Source organism: Sorex fumeus, unplaced genomic scaffold (assembly GCF_029834395.1).
Source record: "Sorex fumeus unplaced genomic scaffold, SorFum_2.1 ptg000080l, whole genome shotgun sequence".
NCBI classification, from domain to species: Eukaryota; Metazoa; Chordata; class Mammalia; order Eulipotyphla; family Soricidae; genus Sorex; species Sorex fumeus.
In genome coordinates, this window is record NW_026606137.1 from 4,137,117 (window position 1) to 4,151,653 (window position 14,537).

Consider the following 14,537-nt stretch of genomic DNA (forward strand, 5'->3'; position numbering starts at 1 on the left):
GAATGCCTGACCTGCAGTACAATGTCTCCCAAATATCCTATTTTTAATTTAGTTTTGATGACTCCATCTGGTGTAAGAATACCAGTGAGAGAGCTGCAGGTCTTGTGACCGTGAAAGCATAGTAAATTGATATGCTGACCAATGCCATGAGAGTATACAAGAATTATAATAACCCCAAGATGAGCCTTAGAAGAAACTAAAAAGGGTGGAACCCTGGTTCCTGAGAAAACTCCTTCCTGTTCTTAGCAAACTTATAAGCTTCTCCCTGCTTTTCACATAATCAAAAATGATCATTTAAATGCTGTACCCAGGGCAGGTAAAGGTAAAGGTAAAGGCCCTCCCGTTGATCATCGATTTGCTCGAGCGGGCCCAGTAACGTCTCCATTGGAGACTTTGTTGTTACTGTGTCTGGCATATCGAATACGTCACGGGGAGCTTGCCAGGCTCTGCCGGGCGGGCGAGATATTCTCGGTAGCTTGCCGGGCTCTCCGAGAGGGGCAGAGGAATCGAACTCGGGTCGGCCATGTCGGCTGCGTGCAAGGCAAACGCCCTACCCAATGTGCTATCGCTCCAGCCCCAGAGAGAGGGAAAATAGATGCTCAAGAGAGAACACAGCGTTCTCCAAAATGGAAAAAGCAAGCAAAGGTACACAGAGATAAACAAGCAACATCGATTTTCAAGGGAGATCACGGGCTTAAAGAATGAGTACCCTACAATAAATAATTAGCTTTAGGACTGTAAGTGCCATGATCCATTTCATTGCTTGACACTTTCTCAAAGGCCACAAAGTCTTGGAGACCAAAAATCATATGCCTCTAGGATCCTAGCTTAAGGAATACGCTACCAATCTAGACATGACGTGGTCAAGCAGACTGGTTTTCTTCTAACTTGTGGACTAATCAGAATCTTCTCCAAATGATGTAGTCTAGGATCAGTTGCACCAACCAAAGCTTATTTCATTATTTGTTGAAGAAATTAAGTCACAACTTTTGACTCTGGGCAAGTTGCTTAACCAGTCTGTACCTCATTTTCCTGCCTTTAAAGTTAGGATAGGATTGCTTCTCCTCCAGACTCCTTGGTAGGCTGTTAGTAGGAAACCCTCAATGCCAGCCCCTCACCTCCTCCAGTCCCATGGAGCCAAACAAGTCCTAATCATGTAGGAGTTCATCTTCACGCATGTTGACGAGGTTGGTATCCAGATTGGCAGTGTCTGCTGGAAGCTTACTGCCTGGAACGTGGCATCCTGCCCAATGGCCAGATGCCCAATGACAAGACCATTGACAGAGGAAATGACCCATTCGGCACCTTCTTCAATAAGTACTGATAAGCATGTGCCCAGGGAAGTGTTTGTAGACCTGAAATCCAGTGTCATTGATGAAATTCACACTGGCACCTACCGCCACCTCTTCCACCTTGAGCGGATCATCGCAGGCAAGGGAGATGTTGCCAACAACTACACAAGGAGATAGGTCACTGACCTGTCTTGAGCCAAATTCACCAGCTAGCTGACATGTCTTCAGGGTTTCTTGGTGTTCCCAAGCTTTGCTGGGGTTTCTGGTTCTGGATTCAATTATAGCAAGAAGTCCAAGCTCAAGTTTCCCCTTTCCCCAGCACCCCAGGTTTCCACTACCGTGGTGTTAAGCCCTACAACACCATCCTGGCTACCCACACCACCCAGGAACATTTTTCACTGTGTTTTCGTGGTGGACAGTGAGACCATCCATGCCATCTGTTGTAGAAATCTCGATGTTGAGTGCCCAGCTACCGTGCCCTGAACCACCTTCTTAGTCAGAGTGTGTCCTCCCCCTCTGCCTTCCTCTGATTTAATGGGGTCCTGAATAGTGACCTGATAGAATTTCAGACCAACCTGGTGTCCTATTCCCAAATCCACGTCCCTCTGGTCACATGTGCCCTGCTATCTCTGCTGAGAAAGCCTACCATTAACTGCTCAGTGTTGCAGAGATCAGCAATGTGTGCTTTTAGCCATCCAACCAGATGGTGAAGTGTGACCCTCACCATAATGCCTATTTTACCTTGGTAACGTGGTTCTCAAATGTAGGATAACATTGGTTTGTCCTTTCCGCCTTGCCACACAGAGCTCAAGTTTGTTGGGTTACTCCCATCACAGTGCTCCCCTTCCTCTGTGTTTATTCATAACCTCTTTCCTTGTGCTCTGCTTCCCCAACCAGTCAGTCTCCTGTTTCTCCTAACCAGACTCAGTTAACTTGTAAGTATTGCTTTTCTCTTCCCCTGAAGTCCTCTGCATAGTTAATTCAGAGCAACGTCCTTTTTTATATAGACACAGGAAAACGGTTAATGCTATGCTTTTGTAACTTGGGAGTTCATTGACTCCCAATAATATTCACTCCTGGGCATCTGTTCTCTCGACTTGAGCCTCAGTTGCCCTTATTTCCTAGCACCCCAAAAGCAGGGCCCTGACAAGGGACTGGATGGACCCATGGCAAACTATGAGCTACCCTGGCATCAAAATGGGCCAGGCCAAAGTGCCATAATACTTAACTATAAGTTAAGAGCATGGTCATGGACAAATTCTGTCATGATCCAAAAAGTAACAACTGAATTAGGGCCCTCCTAGGGTTAGGAAAGATTAATCTGACCTGAGCACTGTAGTCTGAGATCTATAGTGAGATGTCCCCAGGAGAGCCATCCTACAAGCTTAATGTATCTCTTACTGTGTCTGTACAAAATAACTAGGATTAAGAAGTAGAATTAAGATGTTAATTAAGATGCTAATTTAGTTATTGGACCAAGGCAAGGAGAAGCATCCCTAAGTGGTAGGTATTTTGCCCTTGAGCTGAAGAAGGGTTTTCATATGTTGATTGTGCTACCAGACAGGGTGTGGTGACTACCCCCAATGTGGGGAGTTGGTGAGAGACGAGAGAGAGCTCATCAGAGCTGCAAGTGGCAGCATGTAGAGATGAGAGCGGAGAGATAAGAACAGAGGGATGAGCAGAGAGACCGGAGGAAACAGGAATGAGGAGCGGTGTGAGACTAGAATGGGGAGCTTAGGGAGGTTGGAATAGGTTCATGGGGAGAATGGAATAAACGCCAACTGATCACCAACCAGCCTGGCCCTCGTATCATCCTTCATCCACCCTTTGGCATTGGCTCTCCCGGATGGGAGAATGGCATGAGACCACCAAACGCAGGCAGTGAGAGAGAGCTGCGGGATTTTTCTTAGCTGCCCAGTGATTACACACTCAAAGATGTCAATTGGCTGTTGCCATCATCAAGACCAAACATATCAACCAGTGTATGGATTGATGCCCCACTGGCTCCAAAGTTGGTATTAATTACCAGTCTCCCACTGTTGTTCCTGGCGGAGACCAGGCCAAAGTACAGTCTTTGCTGAGGTCTTGGCTCAGTAGACTACAAGTTTGATCTGATGCATACAAGTGTGTATTTATTTACTGGTCTGTGTGTGAGGGAGAGATCTCTGAGGCCCGTGAGAACAGTGAGGACATGGCTACCCTAGAGAAGAATTATGAAGCAGTTGGAGAAAATGGTTCTGTCAGAGATTAGAGTGAAGAGTATTGATCAGTTTACTGCAATTTTGCACTCTTGTTGTCTTGAAATTGTCTTATTCTTATTATTGTTGAGTCTAGGCTGGAGCGATAGGACAGCGGTAGGGCGTTTGCCTTGCGCATAGCCAGCCTGGCCAAGCTGGATTCAATTCCTCCACCCGTCTCGAAGAGCCCGGCAAGCTACTGAGAGTATCTCGCCCGCACGGCAGAGCCTGGAAAACTCCCCATGACGTATTCGATTTGCCAAACACAGTAACAACAAGTCTCAAAATGGAGATGTTACTGGGCCCGCTCCAGCAAATTGATGAACAACGGGAGGACAGTGTTTGTTTGTTATTATTTTTGCCCACTGTGATTCTAATCTATCGATAAAAGTTGGTTTTAAGTGTTCTAAATGTCAAAATGAAATAAAATTAGGACAGGAGCTGAAGATATTTTGCAGGGATTAAGTGCCTGTCTTGCATGCGGCCAATCCTGGTTCAATCCCCCGCAGTGAAAAGATGATGAGGCTTAGCTTTATCAATGAAATATTAATGTGGCATCCTGGAGCAGAGACTTCAGATAAGCAATGATAAATACTTATATAATTTTGAGACATACGTGTAACTTGAAATTTTCTGGCACCTCCATTTCAAAATGTGAAAAGAAATATGTGAAGTTAACTGGCTCTTGTTTTTTACTTAACCCAACGTACATGAAATATAATTTTAAACAACAGAAAAGAATCATTAATGAGATTTTTTTTTTTACTTTTCATTCTCCACTGAGCCTCAGAACCCTCTTGGTTTGTGCTTATCCACTCACAGTTCAGACTAGCCAGCCGTGTTTCAAGTTCTAAGTGTCACAGTGACTAGGCAGCACATTAGAAATAGCTTATGATTCAGCTTAGTAATCACAACCATTTATTGAACACACACTGTGTACCAGACTCTGGGTGCTAATCATTTTACCACATAATCTTATTTAACCTTTCTAATTCCTTCAGTGGTGACTACTTTTCATCCTCTTTTTACAGGAGGAAACTTAAAAAGTTCTTAGATCTCCATACCAGTTAGAAGCAGAAACAGAATTTGAACGCATATCCCTACGGCTCTATTGAAAGGCGTTTAATTACAAATGATATGCTAATATTCAAATGCAGATTATTACCCAGTAGAGTTGGTGAATTTTACTTAAAGATTCGATGAATCAACATTTTCTTATCTTACTGATTTTTTTGGGAGGGAGGGAGGCACTCCTAGTAGCGCTCAGCACAGCAGGGCGTTTGGGTGCTACACCCTACAGTACCTGTCAGAGCTAGGAGGCACCAGGTACCAGGGATTGAACCCAAGACCTCACATTTTCAAAACACGTAGTCTATCATTTGACCTACATCCCTGACTCCTTTTGATGATTTTAGAAGACAACAGATCAATGGGTTCTATGTTTTCCTTAGTGCATTGTCACTTTTCTTATTCATTTTACGACTTAAGCTATGGGCTGGAGAGGTAGCACAGCGGGTAGGGTGTTAGCCTTGCATGCGGCTGACTGACCCGAGTTTGATTCCTCTGCCTTTGATTCCTCTGCCCCTCTCGGAAAGCCCAGCAAGGTACCAAGAGTATCTCACCCTGCACAGCAAAGCCTGGCAAGCTACCCGTGACGTATTCGATATGCCAAACACAGTAACAAGTCTCACAGTGGAGATGTTACTGGGCCCACTTGAGCAAATCAATGAACAATGGGAGGACAGTGACAGTGTCAGTGACTTAAGTTATAGAGAACAAACCTTTCTCTTGACATGACAAATGCCTTCTGCTTGCTTACAGGTAGTTTTTTTTATATGTCATTAAATTATATTCAAAGTGCTTTGAGGGCTACAAAAATCAAACTGGAGCTGTGTATCTCACAGTGACTCAAGAAAAAATAAGTAAGATAAAGTTTACAAGGTAGCATGGAAGAATCAGGCACAAACATGACTAACCAAGAGAAAAGGTGATCTGTGTTCTAGACACGGTACAAAGAATCATATGGATTAAAAATGGAACATGTAAATTTGCACAGCCGCAACGAGATAGAGATAATGGAGGTAGTATTTGATTGAAGGATCAAACAGTGGGCAGTCTTTTCTTCAGAGAGCGATGGCAGCAATGACGCTCTAAAGAATAGGTAAACACAGCACTGCCCAAGTCCTCAAGAAAGACTTCTGTGACTGGGATGAAGGTCAGCTGTAGAGTGCAGGATGGAACTGGAAGCACCAGGGCCTTCAGACCTGATTGCTGTCAGAACAATGTTCCCCAGCTTTCTCCAACCATGGCCCCTCCTTCCAACCTGCTTTCTTCTTCACCCTATCCTAAAGGTACCCCTTGGGTCTCATGCCATTGTCCCCCATTTATGTGGTTTATCTGTGCAGCCAGCTTGGGATATCTTGGACCCCTCTAGGAGGGCCATGAAGACTGCACTCAATTTAGAAGACAAAGAGGAACTGTTGAAGGCTCCTGCACAAAAGTGAGACAGACAGTCTCAAAGTTGTGCTTTTAGCATGATTACTCTGTCTAAAGGAGATATAGGCTGGATTTTCTAGATGATATAAAAAGAAGGGAGACCTAAAAGAGTGTTCAAAAAAGAAAAAGAACAATAAAGAAAAAAGAAGATGAGCGACTTTTCAAGAAAAAAAAAAGATCTAAAAGCTTTGCGGGTAGAAAAAAACAAGGAAGAGGAATAGAATGATGTGGAATAAATATATGTGGCTCACATAAAGAGCTTCCAAGATTCACAAAGTCTATGTGGTTATAATGCTTTTTAGAGCAAGCAGTTTTCTTGCAGTAAAGACAGAAGAAATTTAAAATTAACCAAGTCTCCCCCTAAATACCAGTAGTTAAAAAGAGAGTTTGACATTGCTTTCCATATTTTTTTCTAGAATATTATGGAAAAAGATAAAAATTTACATTTATCAACTTTTGGGGGGAAGGAGGAGGCGGGACCACACCCAACGGTGCTCAGACCTTACTCCTGGCTCTACGCTCAGGGATCTCTCAGTGGGCTTGGCCACATGCAAGGCAAATGCCCTACCACTGTACTATCCTTCCAGTCCCACATTTACTGACCTTTGAAACAAAATATATCAGTGGTTGGAGAGATAACATAGGGATTAAGTCATTTGCCTTGCACAAGGCCCACCCTGATTCAATTCCCAGCACCCTATATAAGTACTGCCAGGAATGATTCCTGAGCGAGGAATAAGCCTTTGAATACAGCTAGGAATGGTCCAAATACCCACCCCTCCCCCCAAAAAATGAAAAATAAAAGAAATATATACTAAATTATATTGATGTAAGGTAAATATAAATAAATTATGCTCACTCAAGTTTATTATTCCTGAAAAGTCTAAGAAACATAGAAGTTTCATGACTTCAACTAATCGGATGGGGAAGGTAGAGAGAGGAGAGTCACTACACTTTGAAGAAAACTAAATATTAATTTTAATTGACTCCTTGCCACTGGCCTCAGAAGCTACAGCTTCTCTCCGTAGCATTCTCTGTCAATTTAGCCAGCCAGAAACCTTCATACCCTTCTTCCAGCCCCCTTTGATACTCTATTGGCATAGAGTATAGAAAAACTATTGTCTCTCTGTTTGTAAGTACTACAAGGATCTGGGAAGACGGACTCTCACGGTGCCCTCTGGTCCTTGAATATATGACAGTAGAGAAGCAGAGTTTGAAAGATGCTCGTGAATCACCTTGAAATACAAACTGGTTGATTACTCTCTTGCCCTTTCTGAGAAAAGTGCTGAGTGCCTCTTCCATACCCTATCTCTTCCAGTTCACATCCAGCACCTTTTTTCATTAGTCTGACATTTATGGGCAATTTTATTTTATTTTATTTTATTTTTTACTGAATCACCGTGAGATACAGTTACAAAGCTTTCATGATTGAGTTTCAGTCATAAAATGATTGAATACCCATCCCTCCACCAGTGCACATTTTCCACCACCAATGGTCCCAGTTGGTGGGAATCCCTGATTGGATTCCACGGGATGTCAAGAGACCGCGTGGCCGCCCACCTACCAGATGGTCAGACTTCTTCGTCAAGATCATGAAAGATCGGTTTGAGGCCCTCCATGTTCCCGGAGCGAAGAGATGCCATTGGGCTACACTAGCACGCGACAGGGACAAATGGAGACGCTACTGGCGCCCGCTCGAGCAAATCGACGACTAACGGGAAGTTAAGTGATTAAGTGATTAAGTGAATGGTCCCAGTATCCCCCCTCCACTCCCACCCCAACCCACCCCCTGCCTCTGAGGGAGACAATTTCGTTTTTACTCTCTCTCTCTCTCTCTCTCTCTCTCTCTCTCTCTCTCTCCTTCGGGACATTATGGTTTGTAATACAGATACTGTAAGGCTATCACGTTTGATACTTTATCGATTTTCAGCACACATATCCCATCCTGAGCCATCCCTCCAAAAATTATTGACTTAGTGATCCCTTCTCTATCCCAGCTGCCTTCTCCCCCAGCTCAGTAGGCAGGCTTCCTTCCTTACAATCTTCATGGCCCTTGTCTCTACTGTCCTTGGATGTTAGTCTCATATTATGTTATTTTATATTTCACAATATTTATATTCCGCATATTTTCTGATGACATCATTCTAATAACACCAAACATTAGCCAAGCGGCAAAAATGCTGACCAACTTCAACCATGAGTGTGGAAAGGTCGGACTACAGCTGAATGTTGAGAAGACAATGTTGAGGTTGTCAAGTGATCAAATGCTATTCCACAAATGAGTTTAATCATTCTATGTTCATCCCTCTCTTTCTGACTCATTTCATTTAGCATGATGCTCTCTGTATTATGGGCAATTTTAGATAAAAAGAAATGCAAACCGACATACCCTTCTTCCAGCCCCCTTTGATACTCTATTGATATAGAGTATAGAAAAACTATTATCTCTCTGTTTTTAAGTACTACAAGAATCAAATCAAAAATATTTGAGACGATGATAGGTTTTTTGTTTACTTCTTCTTCCCAGCCTTTTACAGAATTATTCAGTGAATCTCCACAAAATAGTTTCATTCTGAAACCAATCCCAGATGGATAGTTTTTCTGATCAGTGTTCAGACAGTTAGTCAATTCACTCTCTATGTTAATATAGGAAAGGAACACACACAAAAAAGGTGTTACCTTTTAAAACCTTTCAGACATAAGGAAAGTGGCCTTTACAATTCACTCTGTATTCACTCTAATGCTCCAGGGCCACTTCTATTAATTAGAAATAGAAAACTTAGAAAACTTGCCAACAATGTCTATAAGAAGAAATTTAATCTCATGATATTAATAGAATGTCAGAACTGGAAGTCACCTTAGAAGTCATTTAGTATAAAGCTCCCCTTTATAATCTAGACAACTGAGGTTAGATTCCAAATCAATATATTTTAAGTAAAATCAATATATTTTAAGTAAAAGGATAGTTCTAAGATTAATAAATATTCAGGGCACAAGACACTGAGATAAACGTACATTTGGGCAAATCAAATCTTTAGAATTGAAAATACAACATTTGAAAGAATAAATTAATATAAAAATAATACAAACATTTGAAAAGATAATAGGCTAACAGACCAGACAAAATGCAGGCACTTGGCCATAATCACCTACAGAGTAGAGAAAATAAAAACTATAAAGTGGTGGGGAAAAAAACAAATCATTAGACCAAATCATCTAAATACTCTTCCAATAGTTGAACTATTTTTGACAGGGATTCAGCTTGATTTCTATAGTAATCTGACAATGATTACTATATGTACTTATTTTGTCCTCTTGGAGGACAAAGAGAGTAGTAGATGGAGGAGCAAGTCAGCTGAATAGTACAAGGAAGTTCTCTTTCAGGACGAAAGTCAGCAACTCTTTTAACCCTGTGCTCCATCTCCATCAGTGACACTAGGGATGCCACTGCATGACCCTCCAAGAAGAAAGAAAAGGAAGATAGTAGGCAATAAAGAAAAGGGAAAGGAGGTGGTTACTGAAAAAAAAAAATTGAGTGGCCGGAGCAATAGCACAGCAAGTAGGGAGTTTGCCTTGCACACGACCGACCTGGGTTCGATCTCCGAGATCCCATATGGTCCCCCGAGCACTGCCAGGAGTGATTCCTGAGTGCAGAGCCAGGAGTAACCCCTGAGCATCGCAGGTTGTGACCCAAAAAGCAAAAAATAAAAATAAATAAAAATATTTTATAAATCCAATAAATGCAAAATTTGATTCCTTTGAGAAAATGGATTTTTCTTGCCCAACAGCCAGCTACCCCCAATGCATATGTGATGTCTTTTCTTTCTTAGCATGATGGAATGACCTTAGTTCATCATTTGACATTTTCTATTGCTGTCGTTTTAGTATATAATATTCTTATCTATTGCTCCACAGATCATATTTGATTCCACTTTTTAAATTTATTTTATTTTTTTATTTATCGAATCACTATGAGAACAGTTAACAAGCTTTCAGGTTTGAGCCTCGGTCATACAATGATCAAACACCTATCCCTTCACCAGTGCACATTTTTCACCACCAAGAACTCTCCCCCACTGCCTATAAGGCAGATGATTTCCACTTAACTATCTCTCTACTTTGATCACACTCATTATTTTGGCAAAAGATGCACCATTATTATTTGGAATCCCCCCCCCCCAAAAAAAAATCAGACCTACTGAAAAGGCATTGTGAAATAATTTGTTTCCTCTTGCTGGTTATGAAGAACATTTGACATCACACGGCCACTATTGCGGCCGCTCGAATTAGGATTTCTGATATTTTACTAATAACTCTAGAGGGATTTCTGCCAGAAATGGCTGGGTTCTGAATTGGGTCCGTGTGCCTCTGGGGCCATTGGCCGTGCCAGAGAGCCGCTCGTGGGGGGCAATTCGTGGTCTCGGCAGGGCAGGAACTGATCCCATTTCTTATCTTGAGTGTTCCGCAGTGCCTGACAGAGCTCTTAATGAAAGTGGAATTAAATTTGAATGCAATTTCAGATTTGAAATCCTTTTCTGACCTCCTGTTTTACCTTCTTTGCTTTACAGATTTCTTGGTTTCTCTTTCAACTTTTTAAAATTGTAAACTTTAAGTCTATCTCCAGTTCGAAGCTGAGACGCTTAAATCAGCTTCTAAAGGTTGTTGGGAAGACAGCTGGGGGCAGGATCTGGAAATGAGAACTCTCTGGGTTTCACACAATCCCAGGCCTGGCTTCTTTTTCCTTTGTGGGAGCTGAGTCACAGGGCCTTAACCAAGAGGACAGAGAAAAGAAAGGTTATTCCCAAATCCTAGCAGTCTCCTATTTTAATAGGCTGAGGTGTGGAACCTCCAGGCACTCTCTGACTTCAGGCTCTGGCCATCCTAATTAGCCCTGGTGTTCACGATAACAATCCTCTCTTCTCAAGAGAAATTAGCTGGTGCTTACAGTTGTGGGCGGTACCGTCTTAACAGAGACAGCAGTCTGGCCTAGCAAGATATTTCTGTCAGCTGTGCTGTGCGAACTGTTCTGTTGTGTTTGGTTGATGATGAGGGGATTTTCCAACAAAGATGTTTGTGCAGATGGTATCTTGGAGAATGACGGGCTCCACCTTGGGTCCGCTTCTGCATTGACGAGCCACGGTGGAAGAACCACTGGCCACTCAAGAGCTGTGCTGAAGTGGAGATTAGAAAGCAAGAGGCAGAATGATACTCAGATACGTTCACAGTGCCTTGAGGCAAGCACATGGACAGCATCACCTGTGTCTTACAAGGAGGAAGTTTGCAGTTTCCTCCAAGAGAGGACAAGACATTTCTCTCTCAATGGATGTGGATGTGGCTTAAAGAAATCCTCACCATCCTCCCAGGATGGGAGATGCATGCTGAAAGTAGACTCTAGACCGAACATGATTGCCACTCAATGCCTCTTCTGCAAACCACAGCACCCAAAAGGAGAGGGGTTGGGGGTTTGGAGGGGTGGGAGGGATACTGGGATTAGTGGTGGTGGAGAATGGGCACTGGTGGAGGGAGGGGTCCTTGATCATTGTATAATTGAAACCCAAGCACAAAAAATTGTAAGTTTACAACTGTATCTCATGGTGTTTCACTAATAAAAATTTAAAAAAAAAAGAAGAAAGAAAGAAAGAAAGAAAGAAAGAAAGAAAGAAAGAAAGAAAGAAAGAAAAGAAAGAAATCCTCACCCCCCTGTCAGTCTCTCAGGATCTTGGAAAGGGCCAGAGTTTCTAAGTGGATCAGCCTGAGTCCATGGAAGGAGAACAACTCTCTGCTTCTGCTCCTTCCTACAAAGACTGCAGCTTGAGCAAAGCATGGAGATCCCAAAAGTCTCTGATACTGGCAAACTCCACAGCATCTTCAATTGTGCCAGGCACATTCCTAATTGTCTCCAATAGTTAAAGGAACATGAAAAGCTTCCATGAAAATTCTGTGACAGGGACTTCTCAAGTTCTTTCCCCGATAACATTCTTTCCTGAAACAACTGTGAAATATAGATGGAAACAGAGTCCAGGGACCTTTCATGCTGTACTGGCTTCTGTGGAGTCCACACTTACCCTTGTTAGGGCATGACTCTGGATCTCCGACCGCAAGCAAGGACCACGCAGGAATGCAATCAGCAAGCAGGTAGTTTATTGAGCTGACTAGCCAGGGTCAAGTCATCAGGCAAGACCCTGAACTTCTTTAAAGGGGATCTTATATAGGCCTTCACTGGCCGTTACAGCAAAGCCCGCGCATTTCATAGCCAACAGGTTTGTAACAACAGATACTTTCTTAACCAATCCATTTGAAAGTACATCACTCCTTAGCCTATAGATTCAAAGATCAACATCTACATACATAGGCATTGTGGCTAATGGGTATCTGGTAACTCAGACATTTGGTTATCTTCTATGTTTACCTGGTTCCCTTTGATTCTCAGCTCATGGCTCCTGCATTCCAGTGGAGGCAGATAAGGGAAAATTTCCTAACAGAGGTAACAGATGAGGAAGGGTTTCTGAATTTACATCCCAACAGGGAAAAGTCAACAAATGGTTTCAGAATTTACATCCCAGCAAGGAAGAGTCAACAAATGGTTTCAGAATTTACATCCCAATAAGGAAGGGTGGAGGAATGGTTTCACTCTAAAGCTCTACTAGGGAGGGGGCAGGAAAGGGAGAGTTACTAATTAGTAGAGTTTTAACTCTGGAATCTCCCAAGGGACCTTACACCCTCTCAACACCCCATGGTTTTCATAAAAAGAAAAGAGAAATTCCAGCCTTCCTGCCCCAAACTGCTCCAGACTGCTCCAATAGGATTTCGAATGACCATAACTAGGACTTACCTGAGAGGCCATGGCAGAAATATCCCAACACAAATGACTTCACTTGCAAACGATGCCAGAGATAGATTCTACCAAACTTTTTAACCTTGCTCCTGCCTTCTGTTTCTACTCAGCTGCATTCTGGGGAGAGGGGTGGGGGAAGGGGATATTTAGCCTCCCACTTTCACTTCCGGATAGTCCTATTTAGTTACCTCTATTCTCCCTTTATTTTACTTTTTTAAAAATTTATTTATTTCTTGAATCACTGTGGGAAAAGTTACAAAGCTTTCAGGTTTAAGTCACGGTTATGCAAATATCAAACACATTTCCCTTGACCAATACTTATTTTTCACCACGAAGAACCCCCTCCCAACACTCCCAATGCCTGTGAGGCAGATGAATTCTAGTTAACACTCTATCTACTTTGACTAGATTCATTGTTTCGACAAAAGATGCACCATTATTATTTAGAGCTTACACCCCCAAATCAGACCTGCTGAAAAGACATTGTGGTCTATTCTCCCTTTAAAAACTTAGGTCTGCTGGAGCAATAGTATGGCAAGTAGGGTGTTCGCCTTGCCAACCCAGTTTCGATCCTTGACCTCCCATATGGTCCCCTGAGCTCGCCAGGAGTGATCCCTGACTGCAGAGTCAGAATAACTCCTGAGTACCACCAGGTGTGACTGAAAAACAAACCAAAGCAAAAAGATATTTGAAAGTCAACTTTATGTACAAGCACTATATTAACTACAGGGCATTTATTAGCAATTAAAATGTGCCTTGTACCAGAGATCGTACAGTGATCAAGTCACTTTCTTGCATGTGACCAACCCTTGTTATATCCTGGAACCACATCTGATATCCCCAGGCACCACCAGGAATAATCCCTGCACACGGAGCTAAGAGAGAGCCCAGAGAACTGGCGGCTGTGACCCAATCCACCACCCCCAACTAGAATCTTGTTTGGAGTCAGAAAGAGAGAAGAAGGGTTAAGGTGCTTGCGTTTCATGCAACTGATCCCTGACACGGCATGTCCTGAGCATCTGCAGGAGTGATCCCTAAGCCCAGAGTCAATAGTGAGCCCTGGATATTACCACATGGTCTACCCTGGCTGGATCCTCCAAACCACACATGTTTCCCCGAGCACTGCCAGGGTCCCTGAGTATAGAGCCAGGAGTAATCCCTGACCACCACCAGGTACAGCCTCCAAACCCATACACAAAAAAGTAATCACTAGGTGAGAGAAATAGCTCAGTTAGTGGAACACATCCTCAGCATATATGAGGCCCCAATTTTGATCCTTGATACTTCCTGGTCCTTAAGCATCACCAGGTGTGTTCCTGGCAGCATCCCAAGTCTCAAACCATCAGACCATCATAGCTGGTCATCACATATACAAGTCCCTCACCCTCTTCCTAGCTGCAGTGGGGGTGGTCCCTTTAAGAAATAGCAGAACTACTAATTGATGCTGTAGTTCCACTTCTGGGTAAATATATAGAAGAATTTAAAGTACAGTTTCAAAAAGACACAGGCACACCCATATTTATTTCAGTATTATTCACAATAGCCAAGAAGCAGAGACAACATAGTTGTTCATCAGCAGACAAATGACATATAAAACATCACAAACATACACAGTGAATTTATTCAGCCTTAAAATGCCAGGAAAATTTGCACGTATTACAACATGGATGAACTTTG

The 14,537-nt window shown here is 42.7% G+C and overlaps 1 pseudogene; it reads left to right on the forward strand.

Annotated features, from left to right (window-relative positions):
- Window positions 1-1,181: 1,181 nt before the first annotated feature.
- Window positions 1,182-14,537, forward strand: part of LOC130038830 (tubulin alpha-1 chain-like) — an 85,361-nt pseudogene continuing 72,005 nt past the window's right edge.